The 21,194-nt window shown below is 32.0% G+C and overlaps 1 protein-coding gene and 1 long non-coding RNA gene across 4 annotated transcripts in view; one reads left to right on the top strand and one right to left on the bottom strand.

The window, feature by feature from the left end:
• LOC126762185 (RYamide receptor-like) overlaps positions 1 to 11,293 on the bottom strand; it is a 29,628-nt gene extending 18,335 nt beyond the window's left edge. Inside the window, exon 1 of one of the 2 annotated variants that reach the window (XM_050478743.1) lies at positions 10,723 to 11,293. The gene's annotated coding sequence lies outside the window, so the exon portion shown is untranslated. Of the gene's footprint in view, positions 1 to 10,696 lie in introns of both variants that reach the window. The other variant, XM_050478742.1, reaches the window with a different exon arrangement.
• LOC126762197 (uncharacterized) lies at positions 9,174 to 18,825 on the top strand. Of its 2 annotated transcripts, XR_007667430.1 has the most exons (3): positions 9,181 to 9,351; positions 9,430 to 9,664; positions 18,694 to 18,825. It is a non-coding gene; the product is annotated as an uncharacterized LOC126762197 (long non-coding RNA). The 2 variants fall into 2 exon arrangements; XR_007667429.1 differs by lacking the exon at positions 18,694 to 18,825 and having other exon boundaries at positions 9,174 to 9,351; positions 9,430 to 10,493.
• The last annotated feature ends 2,369 nt before the right edge of the window (positions 18,826 to 21,194 follow it).

The raw sequence follows: 21,194 nt of genomic DNA on the forward strand, positions 1-21,194 counted from the left end.
CATTATTAAATTGAAGGATTTAATTTAATTTCAAATCATTCTTATAATTTGCGCAGTTAATATAACAGAGACCTCCAAACGAGTGCATTTAATTAATTCGAATTTCTCTTTGACGTCGCTTTTAGTTATTTAATTTGTATGTTTATGTGCACACGCATAAGCTTTTATAAATACATAGATATGTACTTAGAATTGTAATGGCTTTCTGAGAAATATTGGCATATATATGTATGTTTTGCCAATGCATATGTAAGCCAATTTTAATTCTTGTAATACAATACAATTTTGGTACAGAGTGGCTACTTGGCTATAAAACTTTTATTTTTAATGGTATTGGAGTTTGAAAAGAAATGGTAGTTGTTTGGCTTTGTTTTTGTGATGATCCTTAGTACAGAAATACGAGCGTTGTGGCTGGGTGCCTAATTGTCAGGTCCATTTCTTTATTTCTTATTAAGTATACATAAGTGATGATTTCTTCAGCTAAGTGCCTTACTGCATGGTCCAACTTGAATCTTTCAACACTTTTACTAGTTAAAACACTAATCTAATTATGTCTGCTATCGACTTTTAATTTGGCGCCATAATCAATTGAAAAAATTCATTGGGTTAGATAGAAAACCTAATATTTTTCCACCTATGATGACCAATGTGACTTAAGCTGGAGCAATGGGAGCCGTAAAAGCTATCCCAACTCAACCGGCTGAAGTCTGACCATTCGCAAATATAATTTTTTCTGAAGCTGAGATCTTAAGGGTAGGTGAACTGTGATGAGCCGCACTACCCCTAACTAGAGCTCATCCTGGATAGGAAGCTTTCGTAGAAGCCGAGTATCAAAAAGAGAGCAAAAAGACATCGATTGCCTTATACTGCTGTAGAGAAGCCATTGGCAAAAAGTGCGGTCTCTCACCGAAAGTGGTCCACTGGCTCTACGGCACCATAGTCAAGTGTTGTGCCTGGGTATGTATACAAATATGCTCTATGTAGACTCTATGTGGTAGAGGGCTCTAGAAAAGACCAACGGCCGAAAACTATTGAATGCGTTCCACGGCCGGCGGTGACTTTACACTCCTTCAATCTCCTTTTGAGAATGACCATCCACTCATCAATACATTGCGTTCAGGGTTGTTCAAAGGGTGCCTAACCTCGCTATCAATAACATAGAGTATATTCTTTTAAGACTGGTATAAGTGCCAGGCCACAGTAAATTGTAAAGCTGAAGGAAGCAAAGACACCCTAGAACCGTTATCGGTAGAATGGGAGTGGGTCCGTGCTCCCGTATCCTCTTATGTTCTACTACTAGATAGCTGGGCCACCATCGCTACATGCGGTGTCGTAAAAGCTTTTTGGAACAAGATCGATCGCAAGAGATCTAGTAATCCTTTACCCTCCGTAAAGCTAGCCTTTCCCTATTTGTGGTTGGGAATCTTAAAAAGTGCCATCTTTAGAAGCTGTATTGAAGAAGATGAGGTGGAAACAACTCAAAACTTCTTTCTTGACTGTCCCGCATTTGGGAGTTCCAGGCTTAAACGCTTGGGAGAGCATACCTTCAGACCTGTGAAAATTTGTATTGGCTAATAAGTGTTTTGCTAATTTATAAGTTCGAATACAGCAGTTCTTCTTTTTTATGAAACTATCTGCTTAATAATTGACATAATTTTCCATCATCTTCTAGTAATGTTATCTCGACTACTATAACTCACATTAACTGAACGACATAAATGCGTTTTATCGAAAAGAAAGAATCACAATCAAGGTTGAACTCGAATTTCTTTGTAATTTCCTGTTATTAAGAAAATTTTCATTTATGCTGCAAAGACAACTGAAATTAAAGGCAAGAAATGTGAATTAAAATTCAATGAAAATCATTAACTGCTTGAAAAATACATTTACATATTTCTCAGTAATGAAATATTATTCAGTTAAGAGCTTTCAATATAATGAAAACAAATATGGTTTACAGAAGAAACAATAACATACACATATGCAAAGAAGAAATGCGCCACTACGCTCAGGAAATCCAATTAATGAAAATACTGATTTAAAGTGGAAATGGTAAAGCTCGAACATGCAAGCACTTTTTCGATTGCTCACTTGCCAAATATTACCCTAAAAACCGTTTGAAGCCATTTAATAAGGCTGCTACAAAATGAAGTTCGATGTATGGATGCCGCACGAATTAAGGGGTCACATGCGTTTTCTCGGATAAAAACCAGTCTTCTTTCAACAATTTTTTGACATTATTAGATTTTTTACAATAGAGACATTTTGAAAAGACAAAGTCTCAATTTGCGAAACTCCTTATAGGATAAAAAAAACAGTCTCTTAGTTCAACAATTTATTGAGACCTGGTTAGATTTTTTACAAAAAAATTTAAATCTGCCATCTTTTTTTTTGAATATACTGAAAAAGATCATCATTTAAATATCTCCCGTGTATTGTCGTTTAGCTTTATATTTTGTAATCAAAACTCAAAAACGAAAAGGTTAAAAATAAATATAGTTTGCATAAATATTGCGTAAATATTATGAAACAAAGTCAACATATATTTTTATTTTCATTGATAATTAGTCGTTTTTATTTTTTTTTTCACATGTTAAGAAAATTTAATATTTCATTATCGACATATTTTTTTCATTTTTCAATTTTAAAAAAACATCTGAATAATGAAAAACAAATAGATTTTGTGACTGTCACTTAAGAATTTTAATATCATCTCAAGTCTTGTGTGTCTCTTAATCCGATTTCTTCCAAAATTCAAATTTAGTACTTGAGAAAACGTCTCGAGTTAAAATCTTGCTATAAGTTTCGATGATATGGATGCAAAAATTAAGGGGGGGCACATGTTTTCTACGTAAAAAATCTTCTTTCATCAATTTTTTGACATTATTAGATTTTTTACAATAGACAATCTGAAATTTTCGAAAAAGACATATTTTAAACTCCCATGATACTTTTTTAGCTAACTCCTTATAGGATAATCAAACTGAAAAACAATTTCGACGTGTTTTTGTTAAAACCGGCTTAACTCTTATAGTTTTAGGACTTACAAACAACCGTTGAACGAAGGCGCAAGTTGCGAAATAAAAACCCTAGTCGTCTAATCGCTGCTCAATCGCAACAAAATCGATCCATTTCTTAAGCGGAAACTTGCATGTGAAGAAACTTTGTTCACTTACAACAGTATCAAGCCAAACGTTTCTTGTCGAATCGTGATTAAGCGAGGAATGATGGCCAGGAAGGTATATTCTGATTTGATCCCCTACGGCCAAATTCTTAATTTTAACCTGTGCTGTCAACAACTGGATCACTTAAAAAAACGAATAATACAATTAAAATAAAAGTTCCGGGAGATTGGTTGGTAGGTTCTCACGCATCCACTTTATAATCCGGGCACCGAGTGATCACTACGGTCCCAGATTTTTATCCGCTCATCTTGATATAATTTTTAACATACTTTTTGAAGTTTCCTCATATTATATTAATTTAAATAATAATGTTAATTCCGGCGCTAACATTACAGATAACGATACCTGAAATATCCTACTTCGAAAAGTGTTGAATTTTTATCCAGGAATGCCTTATATTCAAGAGCCCTTTCGATATTAAATTGAAGTGTATGGAGTGCAGTCTCTACTTTCCTATAAATGCGTATTGCGCTTCTGCCAAGATCTAAGGCCAGATCTTCTAATGAGTCCTCGCAGTTGTCCGTTTACTCTTCACTACTTTTGCGAATTATACCAGTTGGGAAGGAGCTTTTGGATAATAAATAGTTTCCTGAGTCTTTCCAACTCGTTGGTCTTTTCAAAGCCACTACAGAAGTTCTTCCGGGATTCTCGCATTGTCCTACGCAAAAACTTTTTGTAGTCCTTTAGAAGTTCTTTATATTAGTGCCCAGCTTACCCAGTTGAAACATCCCCGTACTTTGCGTCTGCAATACCCAAGCAGCTTGTTCCACCAAGGGAGCTTCGTTTTATTCTTGAGTCGCAGCGCACAGTCGGTAGAACTGTACAAGGGCATTCGCAAATACAGTCACGCCCTTTTCAAGCTCTTGATTTAAGTTATATACGCAAGGTCTAAGTCTCTTGCCTAATAATATCTATATAGTATAGTATGGAGAAGTAGATGTGCCTACTTATATATAGTGTTATGTTAGAACATTTCTGGAGGTGGGTCCTATAAAAGTAGGTTCCTCACCTCGATTATCTACGACTATACTGCTTTAAAAAATACAATTGCCCCAAATCGTATGACGGGCGACAGCATCAGCATCCACCCACCCCCAGCGCCTGCTTCCTTCTACTGGATGCAGCCGCCAGCCAAATGCTTAAACTTCTTGGATTAAACTATTCTCCATATAACAGTACTGTTAAAAATTACCAAAACTAAAACAATAACTGATTACTGCTGAGACATAAAACCTTACACCTGAGGTGGTAGTGGAGGGATTTATAGGAGCCGGTGTAAAAACTAGACGTTGGGCATGGTACCGCCCACTTTAAGATGAAATCTCAACCAAATTTGGTACGTGACATTATTCTTATATTCCGATCTTCTTCTACTTCTTGATTGGCGTAGACAACGTGTACGCGGTCGTTCTTCATTTTCGCTGCCTCGCTCCAATTGGAGATTCCAAGCGAAGCCACGTCCTTCTCCACCTGGTCTTTTCAACTTGAATTGTGTCAATACTTCCCTGAGTACTCATATACCTAATATAAAGATTTTCGAACTTTGAACTGGATATATGGGCCAATATCTGAGTTATCTCAATGAAAGTAAAAAAACGTGTTTTACTCCTAACAGTGTATCTTTATGCCTAAACTGGCGAAAACTTGACATAACCCGCATATAACTAATATCATGATTTTCGAACATCCGGCTGACTTTACTCCATATGATTGGTTATGGTATGTGAGGCAACTTAATGAAATCCCGGGTCTTGATTTCGGCAAGTTGCAAGAGTATAAAATGTTCGGTTGCACCCGAACTCATCTCTTGCTTACTTGTTTCTCAATTATTTATCTTTTACATTATCTTAATGGAAAATAACCAATACCTCCTTTGGCCTTATCCATTTATCAAAAACTCATTAGGGATTTACTTGCGGAAAGAAAAATAATTTGTCTTTTCAATTTATCAAATTTTGGGTTTGAGTCGATAAAGAGGTAATGGCATTTCTCAATGACAACTTTTGCCTTGTTTTTTCTTCATAATTGCAATTAAGCCGCGTGCCTGTCAACCTTCACGGATGTTCAAAATGTATACACACGCTGCCCGAACTTGAACCATCAACGAAAAGTTTCAAGAGTTGCATATCCGTTAAGTCGTTGACTTACATATATGAACATTCTGTTTACGGAAGTGATGAGCCTTGTGTGTATGTGTGCTTGTTTATTATAAAGGGATAATCTGATTTATGGCAGAAGATGAGTTATGATAATGAAAAAATAAAAGTTGTTTAAACGAGTTCAGGTTAAATTCGGTTATGTTTTTTTATGTTAAGTCGGTTTATATATTAAATATTTTTTATCCTTTAGTGCTTATAAAATGTAAAGTTGAATATAGTATATTAAACTATTCTTGGAAATCTTCATCGCAAGCTTTAACCTTAATAAAAGCGCTTTCAATTTTTGCTGATTCTTTCCAAATCATTTTCCAAGAAAGCCTTCATCTTTTTTATCATCATTTATCTGCCACCACTAGGCAAACGTAGGCGACAGATGCAGTGCTTTTGAAATATGTTTGTAGTGCTTGTGAGTGGTAGTTTCATTCCATTTCAAAGGCCTTAAGCGTTTGTGGTAGACAGAAAAATTCTATGAAATTTTCCTCAAAACTTCGAAAGCTTAGATATTTCGCAAAATTACAGAAAATTCTGTAGAATTAGAGCCTTAAGGCTGCTATAGCAATTAACAAGTATGGTGCCCAACTCTTTATTCCTAAAACACAAAATATCAGAAAATTGATATCTAAGTTGCAGAAACAAAAACTGTAGCTTAGAAGCGTGGTCTGACGCGAAAATTTACATGCCGATGTGACAGGTAGCCCACCTTATACTGTTACCACTTAATGAGTTTATAATAGCAATGATAATAATAATTTTCCAAAAAAATACGCATTATAAATAGTATACTTTAATATAAACCACCTGATCAAATTTGACCCGGACTGGTTCATTTAAAATGAGTGGGCAAATCGAAGCGATCAAAATAAAATCCCAGATTTGTACGAAAAGATAAAAAACGATTAGATTTTTTTTTTTTTTTTTTTTTGAATGTTCGTGTTGAGTTTGATCTTCATGATTCAATTAGTGCCTATTTGGCAGCTGTACGACGCGAAAAATTTGTTTGAAAATGTTTACCATGGAAATACTGAGCAACGCATCTATTTGAAAATTTATATTTTTAATGGAATTAAGGAAACCAAATCGTTGAAATTATTGCAGAGACATTTTGTTGAGTATTCGACTGCCGCAAATCATTCAGCGAGGATCATCGAAAACTTGTGGCATGCGAATCGTCCATCCGCCTCTGTTAATGACGATGACTTCCAAAAAGTTGTAGAAGCAGTATTGGCTTCAGAGCAATAGCAGAGCATCTCAATATCTCTTTTGGATAAATTCAATATATTTTGGTTAAATTTTTGGGTATGAAGCTTGTCAATGCTAGTCTCGTACCAAGCGGTCGAAAAGGGTTGCTTGACCACATAGCTGAGGCGATTCATTACATGCATTATTAATGGTGACGAGTAGTGGGTTTATGATATGATGCCGAAACTCTTCAAGAATTCAGCCAAACCAGCAAAAATCAAAATTCGGTAAAGCCTCCTCTGTAATACATATTGTCGCATTTAAACAACGAGATACAGATTTTAATGTCATTTATTTGAAAAGTATTATATTTCTTTTTACTCTACTGAATATTAACGCTAATTAAAGTTTGAAAAGTTTGTTACGACGAAAGTGGGTCTATGTTATTATTGGATCTTGGATATCGATAACATATATTTCTTTATAATTTTAGCGATTTATTTCATACCTCACATTTCATTTGCCAGCGTATGTATTTTTTTTATTTCGCGCAATCTTTGTCATTCATTACTTTTTTCTTATAACTAAAAATTACGTATCACGTTGTTTGTCCGCAATGGACTCCTAAACTATTGAACAGATTTTAGTACAATTTAGCACATTGTGTTCAGTTTGAAGCAACTTAGAAGATAGGAAAGTCAAAACAATTCAGAAATAAGAAATACAATGAAAGCTGTATTATGTGGACGGTCTATGAAATGGACGCTCTATTAAGCGAACAATTCTAATTACTGGACAGAAAAGGTGTTTGGTCAGTGTCTGTTTATGGGAGATTTCACTGTATATATTTCTAAACATACGCATGTATTCACAATCCCCCCCTAAAAAATATAATACAGTTGAACTTCCATAACTCAAAGTTTACCATAACTCGAACTCTTGAATTAGCGATAGAAGTCAAATTGCACACAAATTTCCTGCCATCACTCGAAGAGATTATGATGATTCGAGTTAGGAAATTTCAACTGCAATTATAATTTTCAGTAAAATGTCAAAACTTAAGGGTCATTTTCTCAATGTTTGGTTAGCAGCCATTTGTCAGTTAAGTTCTGGTAAACTTAACCAAGGTTCCTTCTGTCGTTAAAGAAACTTTTTTAACTATAACTGGCAGATGCTGTTAGCCAAACTGAGAAAACAGCCTTAAAATTTTCATCTTAAGTGTATACTTAATAAGTTCTAATTTCGATACTCTTGTAATACGCAACTCTTAAAGTCTTTTTACTAGCTTTTGTTAATAATCTCACAATATTATCTCTTCCACGAATTTCTTTCTGATCTCCTTTCAAATTCAAGCGAATTTGCAGCTTAATCGTCGTCGTTCTTATTGTCCTATGGTGCAGTTAAAACACAAAAGATAATTTAAAACAGGAATGGCAATCACAATGTACATATATATCTATATAGATAATATGTATATATGTATGTATATATATATTGATATATGTTATATATAAATTATTGCATAAAATATTGCAGGCATAAATTTCCCTGAAAGGCTGTTCCACAATAGTCATATTAAGCTTATTCATATTCGCTTTTGCAGAAAATTAATTTACGCTTATTATGCAGAAGATAAGAAACCGTAAGGTGTTTGAGAAGATGGCTAATCGGAAATTATATGTATATCTATGCATACATGCATACAGGTAAATACACGAATGACTATGTACAGCAGCTTACAAATAAAAACGAATATGATTTGCCACACGTGCAGAAAAAGAACTTAAGCCGCAAGCTGCTCGCGAAAAATTTGAATATTACGAATGGCACTTCCGGTGGCTGAGCATCATTACCTTATGATTTCATTACATCAAATCACAGCCACGTGTGTTATAATAACATGCATGAAAATACCAAAAAGCAACAGTGACATCGTTTCAAAGGGAATTCCTTATATTAAATAGATTATGAGAAAAATTCTTGAGTTAAGATTTAGTAAACGCAATATTTGGAATTTTTTTAATCTAAAAAATATCAGAAATTTAAAAAAAGTTATCAAATTATATGTAAAATTCATAACCTATCTGTTCCGTCCGTCCGTCACACGTCCTTCCTTCTGAAGGGAACTGTTTATTTTCTTTTTTTTTATATAAAGTAAATCAAATACCGAACGAAGTACAGATTCTGAGCTAAATCTATCTTTAAAATCTTTAAAAATTAAAAAAAAATATTTGCTAACTTTTTTGTTCAATATCTTTCTTCTTCCCGCTTTTGACATTTTTTATATACCATAAATATGTATTCTTCCATATACATAAAATATAGCTGTGCTATTACTTTAATGTTTCTCATACGCAGTGGTGGCCTACAGCTGTTTACCAACCCCTTCGGCGTTTGCCACTCATAAGGTAACATTAATATTGATTATTTTCAGTATATGTACATAACACTACATTCAACACGTTTTCACGTCTCACCTAACGGTTGTTAGTAACAACCTCAAATTATCGATATATATGTTAATAACTTGGCGCATATCAAAATGCCTTTGATTGACAGGACTAATTGGTTTAGTCATATCTATCTATCCGCTCATTCATGCGTACGTCTCTGCATTTAACCATATTGTCGATATTCTGCATACTAAATGTAATATTTCTGATGGTATTTGATACACGTGTCCTTGGCACACCTTGAAGAAGTTGGTATATCAAATTGGCAGTGCCGGAAAGTAGAACGTTACAGAATAGAAGATGGTATTTAGCACTAAATTTAAAAGCAAGGGTATCTCCAACAATCGGTATGATTAATGTTCGCAATCAATTTGGGTAAGAACTGACAATTCACCACCTCATATTACGTTGAAATTATTATATTATCACAGAAATTATTTCATTTCTTATTAGGGGATATCAATATAATGTGTATGCTATCAATATAATGCCCTCTTTGAAGAGCTACATATAATCGTGTCTATAGAATCATAAACACGCCCACTTTCTATACAATGCCTTTCTGAATCTAATCAGTAATGTGTGTGAATCTTTATGCTATATTCTCTACGATTTTCGACCGTTATCTTTGCCTAGCCTCTTTTGATGATTTCATTTCTTTGTTTAAAGTGGATATTCCTGATTTTAGGTGAGATAAGCTATTAATAATGACTTTATAAGCTCATATAATGAATAATCGCTTTTATAAAAAATTTTCCATGTAACTTAATACTATATATCGTCACCTAAAGTGCATTGAAACGTAACAACACTTTTCATAGGTTTACAAGCGATGGAAAAACGATATAAAAGAAGCCACTCATATTGAAACAAAATTTAAGTTTGAGTTATAAAATGGTTATATATTGGTTATACATTGGCTATATATTGGTTATATATTGTTTATACATTGGCTATACATTGGTTATATATTAGTTATCTTTGACACAGGAAGCTGTAAATTTTATGCTACATAAACTTAATATGATGCAGTGCACCGTAAGCAATAAAAAATTCCATTTCGATTATTTTGATGATATGTTGTTTTGCATTTTAGGTAACGATATGTATTTCCGATTTTTTTTTTTGTGCACTTTAATTTAAAAAAAATTTTCTTTGACCATATACATATTTTCATGAAATTTGGCATGTATTATTGTTTTAAAACATAGGCACGTTTAACGAAAAATTTGTTCATATGCTGTCATACTGATTGATAAAACTCAAGGCTTTGTATGGAAAACTTTTTTATTTGACAATATATCTGTACAAAATTTGGCACAGAATATTTTCAGAATCAGCATTATATTTTCGGAAAAAACTGTTCCGATCGCACAACTATAGCATATAGCTGCCATACAAACTGAGCGATCAAAATCAGTATAAAGAATTTGTATACCCTTTTATGTTATAAGAAATGTTACTGTGAACTATATTATAGCTTCGGTGTAAGCCAAATAAACTTATCTTAATTTTAATTGCTTTACTTATACTATATTTATCAATCCCCCTCAACACATTAATAGCCATATGACAATTTTATTTATTAGCTTACGTGCGCTTGTAATTTCCGCATATAAAAATCTTATAATTTTTATTGTCTTCACTTAATCGCTTTCGGAAGCAGTAAAGCTTACGTTCAAAGGCAATTAACCATTAATGTTACACATTAGATACGTACGTGCACAGACCACCATGAATTCTCACCGTTAGAATTAGACATTTATGTTTGTTTGTAGCGCCATTATCCAATAATCCAATTACGGAAGGTGGCGTCAAAGCGCAAAACCGCAGTAAAGCGAAGAAATTAATTGCACCGAATGCGCTGTCAAGAAGGTGTGTGGCGAAGCAACGCGACCGCGGTTAAATGGTGCACTGCTGCGTTTAACTCGTTTATATTTGGTTTTGATTAAACTTTGGTAAAACTTTATTGAATTTTTTTATTTCAGGCAAATTGTTAATTTGTTTGAAATAATTAGTATTTTTTGTAACTTTTCTTAGTTGTGAATTTTTTTTTATAAAATTTATTATTTTTATTATTTTTTTTTTTAATATTTACTTTTTTAATTGTTGTTAGTTTTTTTCTTAAATTTTTTATCTCACATTTTTCTTAATAAAATTTAAAATTTTTTTACTCATTCATTTCGTTAATTAGTAATCCATTGTCACGTCCATTATCCAACATTATTGACGCTTTTCTAACAGTTTCACTTTTTGAAAAATGTTTATATAATTTTATCAGCCTTTTGGGTTGGTTAGAACGTCTTAACACCGTGACTATCCGTTATCAACTGAATTTCACTTTGCTCGACCATTTCGCCTAACAGTGTTTTTGGCAGCAGTTGCTGCTGCTGCTCAGACCTACAACATATTCTGTATACAACACATTATAATTACACACCCACTAATTTCCACCCAACACCGCTTATCTATGTTCACATATATACATATATATCTGATATCATTCATGTGCTTGCAAGATTTTATGATAACAGTTGTTGCAAACTTGTTTTAAGAAGATAATATCAAAGTTTTTGGCAAGAATATCGAGTATTGGCGTACATTGTTAATAAATTGTGATTATGGGTCGATCAATTTACAGAGTTTTGTTTCGATGAGAATCAAAAATTCAACTAAAAAAATACAACTGTACATTGCCTATTGCGATTGTATGAAAATAATCCTAAAATGTAAAATAGTACAAAAAATAATAAAAATATAGAAAATATTTTCAAAAACATATATTTTTTCGAACAAGTTTTTTTCTCTTCGTAAATATTTAAAAATATTTGTAGAAAAATGTTTATTGCAATGAAATTTTTTTTTTCGAAAAATAATTAAAAATAGTTATTCGTTATTCGATTATAGAAAATCTTTTTCAGCGACATTTTTTAAATTTCTACTTTTTCAAAAATATTAAACATTTGTGAACTTCAAAAAATTATTAATTTTTAAAAAGTTGCAACAATACAACAAAATCAAAATTATGATTACTCCATCACTCATTAGCCAAACTTGGTATGAAATTGTTTTTATTTATAGTATGTATATCGCTTGCGATAAAGTAACGTAAGGCACTATGTTATTATTTAGTATTTGATTTTTAAAGAAAATTATTGTAAAACTATCGATAATTATCATTAAAGGTACATATTTATCGATAAATATAAAAAATACTCATCGAAAGTTTAGACCTTTCAAGTCTATCTACACTCGCTAGCGGTAAAGTAACGTAAGGCTCTATGTTATTATTTAGTATTTGATTTTTTAAAAAATTATTGTAAAACTATCGATAATTATCATTGTAAGTACATATTTATCGATGAATATAAGAAATACTTATCGAAAGTTTAAACCTTTCAAGTCTGCCTACACTCGCTAGCGGTAAAGTAACGTAAGGCACTATATTATTATTTAATATTTTATTTTTAAAGAAAATTTTTGAAAAAATATCGATAATTATCATATTAGATTCATATTTATCGATAAATATTAAAAATACTTATCGATACTTTGAATTAAATTATTTTAAAACAATTTAACCTGCATTTAAAAAATAAAACCATTGAAAAGTATTGTTAAATATAACTATATGTTCACATTTATCGATAAATTTAAAAGAAAAATCGAAAGTTCACTATTTTAAAAATTTGTAATTAATATGTTTAAGAGACCTCAACAAATATTTGGAACAAGTTATACATATATTTATAATACCGGAAACATAACTCAAGTAAAGTATCCGGTATAATAATTAACCTACCGCAAACTAATAGTTCACCATTATAAATTAAACTTTAGTTTAACTTCAAATAAGTTTCGATTAAATTGGAGATAAGAAACGTTAACATTATTATAATAAAAATTAGTTTCCTATATTATTTATTTAATTTTTTTTTTTTGAAAAATTATATTTTACCAAAACAATATTTTTTAGAATATTTCAAAATAATTTATATATAAAATATGTCAATGTAATATTAATTATTCTTATACTCAATATATAATAATAAGCAATATTTTCATATATTGAGCACCGTTAATTATCAAAATTATTTTTAATTTTTTATTATTATTATTTTTTAATAATAATATTATTATTTTTTTTAATTATATTTTCCTTAAAAATATTTTTTTACAACATTTCTAACCAATTTAAGTGTAAAATTTGGCAAAAATAGTATAAAGTCTCTTTTACACGCAATATATAATCTCGCATTATCAGTAAGACTAATTTGATATTTAGCAACAATTTAGTTTAAACGTAAATCTTCTATATATAGTTAATTTAAGCTCTGCTTAACCCTTTCAATGCTATTAATCCGACTCACATTTAACCAAATATCAATATTTCTGATCTTATAATTTAATATAATAATTTTTTTCTATGACCACCCTAATGTATTTTGACCAAATATGCATGAAAAGACTCGATTCCTTCCAAAACATGAGTTGCTTCGAACACGCAACCGAAATAATCACGTGTTTGATAGCATTTGCAGCGCATACAACATGTTCGTTTCGAACGCGGTTGCTAATATTTTCCGCGCATGCACAAAAAAACAATAGTTTTAATATATTTTCATTCATAAAAATTCACTAGCGTGCCAAAAGTAAATATTGGAAAGCGAAAGGCCACAGTGTTCGCTCCATTCAAGCATGAGCTACACTTTCATATTTAACAAACTGACATGTTTACACTTACCCATATAAATGCATGTATGTGTATGTAATTCACATGCTTGTGCATACATACATACGCATGTATATTATATTGGTGATTTAATGCTTTTTACTATGTGTTTCAGCAAGCGGTCGTTAAATAGGTTTTTTCATAGCCGCACAAAACTGTTTCTGGTACTGACTGATATGGTATGAGTCTGAATATCTGATATGGTTGCGTTGTAAGCTTGTACATATGTATATATGTATACTTACACATGATATTGTCAAGTAGTTTTGGTATAAAATTACAGATTTCCAATTATGATTTTGGTTGCAATTTTAGTACTCCGGAAATAAAAACTCCAACTTAAGAGCAGTAAGTTGACCCTGAAAACAAGGAGATAACTGGCTTTAAACGCTACGTTAAAGTTAAAGTGCCGTGTGTATGGAGTAGATACACGTTTATATGTATGTTCTTCTCTCTAGGTTTCCCATAGCATCTACTTTTCTGTTATCAGCCCGCCACTTATGCCTTCGACGAAATTGTATATAATAGAATAATACAAGTACTTAGCGAGGAAATTAGATTTACTTATTCTCCGTAACGTTTTTACGGCTCTTCTTTCCACTTCTTCTGCTTTTTTCGGTTTTTGCTGTCATATCTTCATTTATGCTTGCTCGAAATTGAATGAAAGCAATAAATTCTCAGGGATAAATTCTTGTATGTTTATATTTTGTAAGAGTATGTGTGTGTAAATCATTATCGCCTCGAGTGCGACCGCAAAAATGTAAAAGAAAAGTCATAAAAGTCAGCAATCAGATATTTTATTTTGACCACTGATTTCAATTTTTTATGCATTCACAAATTGAGATGCGTAAAGTGTGAAAACGCTTATATATAACAATTACATACATAAATAAAGCATGTAACCCATAAGACTCGAAATTCGAATTGATATGTTTATATGTTTACACTGAATATATTTTACAGCATGTTTATTCTTTGGGAAATTTTTTCATTGAAAAAAGTTTTATTTTCACAATGGTTCTGTGCGATTTTAGTCACTCATTGACCTCACAGAAAAGAAGATCTTTTTAGAAGAAGAATCTGAGTTGTTTCTTGAGCAACTTTGTATAGTTCAGAGAAAATCAAAAAAGAGCTTGGATTTAATAAATAATAATACTTGAAGTATTACAGGGCCCCTCTGTGGTATGAAACCCCAAGTATAATTTTCATTCCGAAAAGTTACATTTAGAATAGAAAAAATGTTTAACCTTTGCATTTATAACTTTTCCATTGTTCTTCTTTTTCTTCTTCTTCATTAATTCTTCCTTCGTATACCAGTAGTGACACTTCTCCTCTCTTAAACTCCCTAACGGTAGATTAACATTAGTTATTATGTATATTTCTAGGAAAATATGGCCATGTGTGACTCTGACTGATTCCTTTAAATTGCATGCGCAAGACGAGCGTTAAAAATACTGTTATTCCAGCTTCTTCTTTTTGCAGAACTATCAAAATCGATCATTTTGAATATCAGTCCTTCAGAGTAGAATTGACTAAAATATCGCAACTTGCTTATCATGGAAATTTTAATCAAATATTTAACATTTAGTTGCATTAAAAATAAATTTTTATTAAAAAAAATAATTTATTCATAACTAACACTACTGGTACATATTTATCGATTAATTTAGATAAAATAACGGTAGTTTACTATATTTTTTAATGCTATTAGTTGAAGAAAAATTTATTTTAGATTTAAGAGAAATTCATTAGAAAAGTTCTTGATATAGTTATACATTTATCGATAAATTAAAAAAAAAATTTTCATAGTTTACCGTATTTTTTTTTATTTTGAATTAATTAATTGAAAAAAGTTATCATGAATTTAAAAGAAAACCAAAGAAAAAAAAGTCGTTCAAATTTAAAAGAAAACCATTTTCCATAATTATCATCATATGCACATTAATATCGATAACTTTAAATAAATTATCGATAAATTTACGATGGGTTTTTGGTAGTTTGAATTAAATTAGCTGAAGAAAATGTAGGAAAATGATCGGCAGTTATTACTGTATGTACATATTTATCGATAAATTTAAAAAAAATTTGCAAAATTTACTATACTTTTTTCTTCTTCTTTACTGGCGACCCACTTTATATGTTTTGTAGTTTGAATTAAATACTACAAAAAATTTACTCAGGATTAAAAGGACAAGCAAAGAAAAGTATCGATAAGAGCCGCTATGTCTACATCAAAATCAAAATAAAAATTATCGATAGTTTACGATATTATTTTAGCTTCCATTTTGTTGTTAATATGTGAATATAAGAAAGGATCAAGAGTTGTCAACAAATATTCAAAGCAAGATGTACATAAAGCGGGTCGATTTTTTTGCTATAAAATCGCATATGTGAGAAATGTTTTACGATCCATTCTTAACAACTTTGCCTAACCGATTTCGAGCCAGCGATTTTTAAGCGAAGTTTAAAAAGTCTGAACAATCGGAGATATGTGATATTGTTATTCGCTCTGGTCGATTCCGTTAAAAAATCTATACAAAAAAATATCGATAAAATAATAAAATAAATTATCGATATATGAAAATATCGATAGAGACAGTAGAAATTATCTTACAATCGATAATTGTCCAACAATTATACTGAAATATTATTCAAATGACAAGAAAATTATCAATATAAGACAATATCGAAAAAACAGTGAAAATTATAGTTTAACCGTGCAACCGATATTCCTCCCACACTTTTATACTCAATTAATTAAATGTCAAAAATCAATATTATCAAATTTAAACCTGTAATCGCGGTTACATTTCTTTAATTAATTGCTTATGAACTGAACTCTAAAATTCAAGCATTAAATATTTATTTTGTAATGACTAAATTATCAATTTCACTTTGTATCAAACGGCAAAATTTATATTTCAAACTTTGTTAATGCGACATAAACACGCCATTAATGGCATATTGCCGCAAAACATTTGCAAGTTGATGTTTATCGAATTTCCAAATAAATTGAAGTGCTGTTCAAAACCCAGCGTGAAATGCGAGTAGTGATTATCGAAGTAAACTTTTACGCCGGTTTATAGTGTTTGATGGCGGCCTTTAAATTGAAAACTACTAAACTGTATCTCTAACACCAGATTTTGGCTACTGCGAAGCTATAATACCCTTCAAAGTTGCACATATTTTAGCATAGAAGGGTATGAAAAGCACTTTATGCAGACTTTGATCGTTCAGCTTGTACTACAGATATAAGCTATAACAGTCCGATATCAGCTACATCCACAAATGAGCAGCTTCTTGGAGATAGAGGACATGTGCAAAATTTCAGATCGATATCTTGAAAACTAATGGACTAGTTGCAAGGAGTAGCACTCAATTTTATTTACGCATTTCACACGCTGGGTAACCATTAACTAAAACTCTGCAATAACACTGTAGTTGTGGTATTCTATCATTTAGGTACATATGCCACTAATTTTCGCAATGTTGTCAAGGTAAATTTGTCATATTTAGACTGCGAGTGGCTAGTGGCTTTGGGTAATCAGCTAATTGATGTAGTTCATTGATCAATTATGTTATTGAACACGACAACAGCAACATCGAAAGCAACAAAACTTTTGAAAGGGCGCGGAAAAGGGGCTGTAAGCAAATAGCAATTGTGTAATTGAGTTGACATTAGTATATTCTCAGGTGAATCGCAACTGGATGAGTATCGGAATGGTTTCGATAAGCTCATTGAACTAAAATAATGAAACAATTTGGCTGCCTCAATGCAAGGCATTTACTGTTGGCATGGAAAAATTTGTGTTTAAGCAGCATATGTTTGGTTTTACGGTATTTTTTTTTCAATGTTAAGTACAGACTTTGTTTAGTGCTACAGTGCGTATGAGTAACATTTAGGCTATTTTAAATATGGTTTTAATTTTTATCAATTGCTTGCTGCACAAATTCTTACGAATGAATGTCAAAATTATTATTTCTAACTTTACTCAACGTTTTAACTGAGATGTATAACAAATCTGTTTTAATAAATTTTTGCTAAATATTGATAATATAAATCACTACCAGATATGTAGGCATTGCTGAAGGCCAATGTAAATAAATCATATATTACTCTCTGTATTTATTGTTCTAAGCATATACATAGCTTAACTTTTGTACTGTTTTTTCTGCGATTTTTTTTCTTTTCCAATTTCTTCTTTTGAAAAACATTTGCTGAGAACTTTTTTTCGGAAAATTTGTTTGTAATATATGCTACTTTATTTACATCAATTAATGATTAGAGAAATTCTGAAATTTTTAGAAAAAAAATATCTTGAACTCGGCCATTGCGACGCCATTTCTAGTGACTCTTCGGAAAAAAGATGCACCCGCGTTGGCAGGATAACTCCTTACAGGATCATCTAAAACGAAAAAATACGTGTTCTAGTTAAAACCTTAACTTGGAACGAGGACGAAGGAAAAAAACTGAAAATTGCGTTTGTGGCGGACATTTTTACAAAAAAAATTAAATTTGAGTGAAAATTTCACGATATTTTTTTTTCAAATAGTTGTAATCAAAAAAAAAATGTTTCCTCCAAGTCTTTAAAAATTGTATCTCCAAGACCTTTGTAAAATTTCATGAAGATCGGTTGAATAGGTCCCGAGAAATCTTGCCAACTGACGACGCACTTAACCTAGCTAGCCTCGAGCGCACAAGATCTCAAGGCTGTATCTCCGAAACTATTACTCGAATCAACTTGAAAATTTAGGAAAATATTTGTGAAGTGTTGTAGAATTTATTAAGATAATAAAAAATATAATTTTTTGAAAAACGTAAGCCCATGTAATCCCTTAAATGTATATAAATTAATATAAATGATCAATGTGACGAGCTGAGTCGTTTTATCCGTGTCCATCTACAAGTATATATAAACGAACTAGTCTCTCATTTTATGACATATCGATTAATATTAAGCACACATTCTTTTCTTTCCAAAAAGCTGCTCATTTGTCGGACCCGTCGATATCAGACCTCTCTCGGATACAGTTGACATATAAACTGCTCAATCGAACCAAGTTATTGTTTGGAAAATATTTTACAACAATATGTCTTCACGAAATTTGGCAGCGCTATAACCGACGAATAGATATTTTTAAGATCGGACTACAATAGCATTCAAAATGACCAATCAAAAAGTCTTCATGTTATATTTGTTCTTTATTAAATAAACTCAAACGACTTTGTAAACAATTTAAAAATGTTTTTATTATATTCCTTTAACTCTGTAACACAAAAAGAATTATTCAATTTACGTAATAAAATTATTATAACTCCCTTCGCAGCTTTTACTACCAAAAAATATGCAGAACTTTTTCTGTCGAGCGCAGTCAAGCACCAACTGTAAACTTTATGCTAGTTCCGCATATATTGATAATGATACCCACAACCGCTAAACTCTCCAAACAGGTTTCGTAGTCCACTCCCACGACACGACACACAGACACACACACACAACCACTCATGCCAGCGCTGAAAGTGCCAACTCCGCAAACAAAAATATAGACGATCGTATTACAAAGCAGAAATTACTTAATTTTGTTTATATATATATACACAGCCATATATATATGTTTATAACCTTGAAATGAGAGCATAAGCTATGGAATGAACTGTTGAAAGTGATACACAAAGCAGAAATACCAGAAATATGCAAATCCATTTTTAGCATTGTTTTCCGCTTATTTGCATACTCGAAGCCTAGAAAGCCAGTAGGACCCTTAAGAGCACCCTACCATGCCATACTTAAACACAGTTTCTCATAATAAAACCATAGACACAAACAAAACCAATTATTACATTTTTCAGAAGGTCGGGTAAAGGTGAAGTTGCTTTAGAAACACTGACAAATGGAGTGGCAAGCAGAAGCAGTTTCAACGCACCTGAATTAGTAAAGGTCAAGTTTTATATCTATATTGGCATGACAACTAAAGAGGTGCTTTATATAGATGTAAATGTGTCTGACTAGCCAATGCAGTAGTTATCAACTTTACTTACTTAAAATTGCCCGATTTACATTGTATTAGGAAATATATTAATAGTTAGTAGTTTAAAATATATATTAATTTTTGGAAAAATGAAATATTAAAATATTACACAGGTTTTGATTAGCCGTTTGAAATAAATAAATAATCTTTTAGTGTTTTTCACATTTCATTTCCGTTTTGGATATTTCGAAATTTCGATTTACACCGATGAAAGTTTTACACTGATGAGAAAATGTCTCTAGAGGCAAAATGGCAAAAAGTGGTCGACCAAAATGGTACATATTTGTTTATTTACTTATTATTATAAACATAACAAAATAAATTGAAGTTTTATTAAAAATACGAAAAGACTTTTTCGACTACCTAATATATTAGCCACTTTCCATTCACCATTTCTCTGCTCGCAAGTAGAAGCAACCCAAAGTTTTAGAGTTGATGAATTAAAACAAAGCCACCTCAATGTGGCAGCTAGCTGGGCGGCAAGAAGTAGCTTAGCTTTCAATCCAAATAAAACATAACTGATTTTATATACCAGGAAAAATAAATACCCGTAGACACCCCTTCCCTCATTGGGAGGCTCTCGATTTCATACTCTTGAAAAGGTAAAGTACTTGGGCCTCATACTTGATAGCAATCCAAGTACAATGTAAAGGTGAGGGTGAAGAAAGCATTGATTGCCTTGTACTGCTATAAAGAAGTTATTTGGAAGCGTTGGGGTCTCTCACCAAAAGTTGTGCTTTGGCTTTACGAAACCGTAGCCAGTACATTATTTGTCTGCTGGATGGCACTCGATAAAGCCACACTCACTAAACAGCTGGATTGTTTTCTACGGCTTTTATTAGCATCAGTGGAGCACTAGCTACAACACGAACGACGACACTTAATGTCATTACACATATAGCACCCGTGGACATTGCCGGCAAATGAATTGTTGCGAAGATTGCTATTAGACTTCGAGAAATTGAACACATTACGCGTCCCAAAGAGAGACATTCCTCGATTCTCTCTTACTTTAACTGCATCCCCGATAACTTGACCTACTGCGCCGCGGAACTTAATCTTAACGGCATCTTCTCAATGCACATTCCTCAGACAGATAAGTAAATGGACGGAGTCGCTGGAAAAGAGGTATAGTGAGCTTTTTCACGGATGAGTCGAAGCTCAAGGGGAAGGTCGGAGAGGTAGTCTTCTGTTGAGAGCTCTTAATCAACTCATGCTTCAGATTGCCACGCCACTCTAGTATCTATGAAGCAGAAATGGCAAACATCAAGGTAGTAGCAGATGTAAGTACTACTTCTCCGAAGTACACCTTCTTTTAGGGTCTTGAGCTCGCTGACAATGAGCTCAAAACTAGTCAATTAGTGCAAGAATTCACTGGCAGTAGCATCAAGCTATTTCCATATTAAATTTATATGAATGCCTGGCCACAGCGGAATCGTCTGAAAAGCTTATAAAG

This window comes from Bactrocera neohumeralis, chromosome 6, assembly GCF_024586455.1.
Source record: "Bactrocera neohumeralis isolate Rockhampton chromosome 6, APGP_CSIRO_Bneo_wtdbg2-racon-allhic-juicebox.fasta_v2, whole genome shotgun sequence".
Classification (NCBI taxonomy): Eukaryota; Metazoa; Arthropoda; class Insecta; order Diptera; family Tephritidae; genus Bactrocera; species Bactrocera neohumeralis.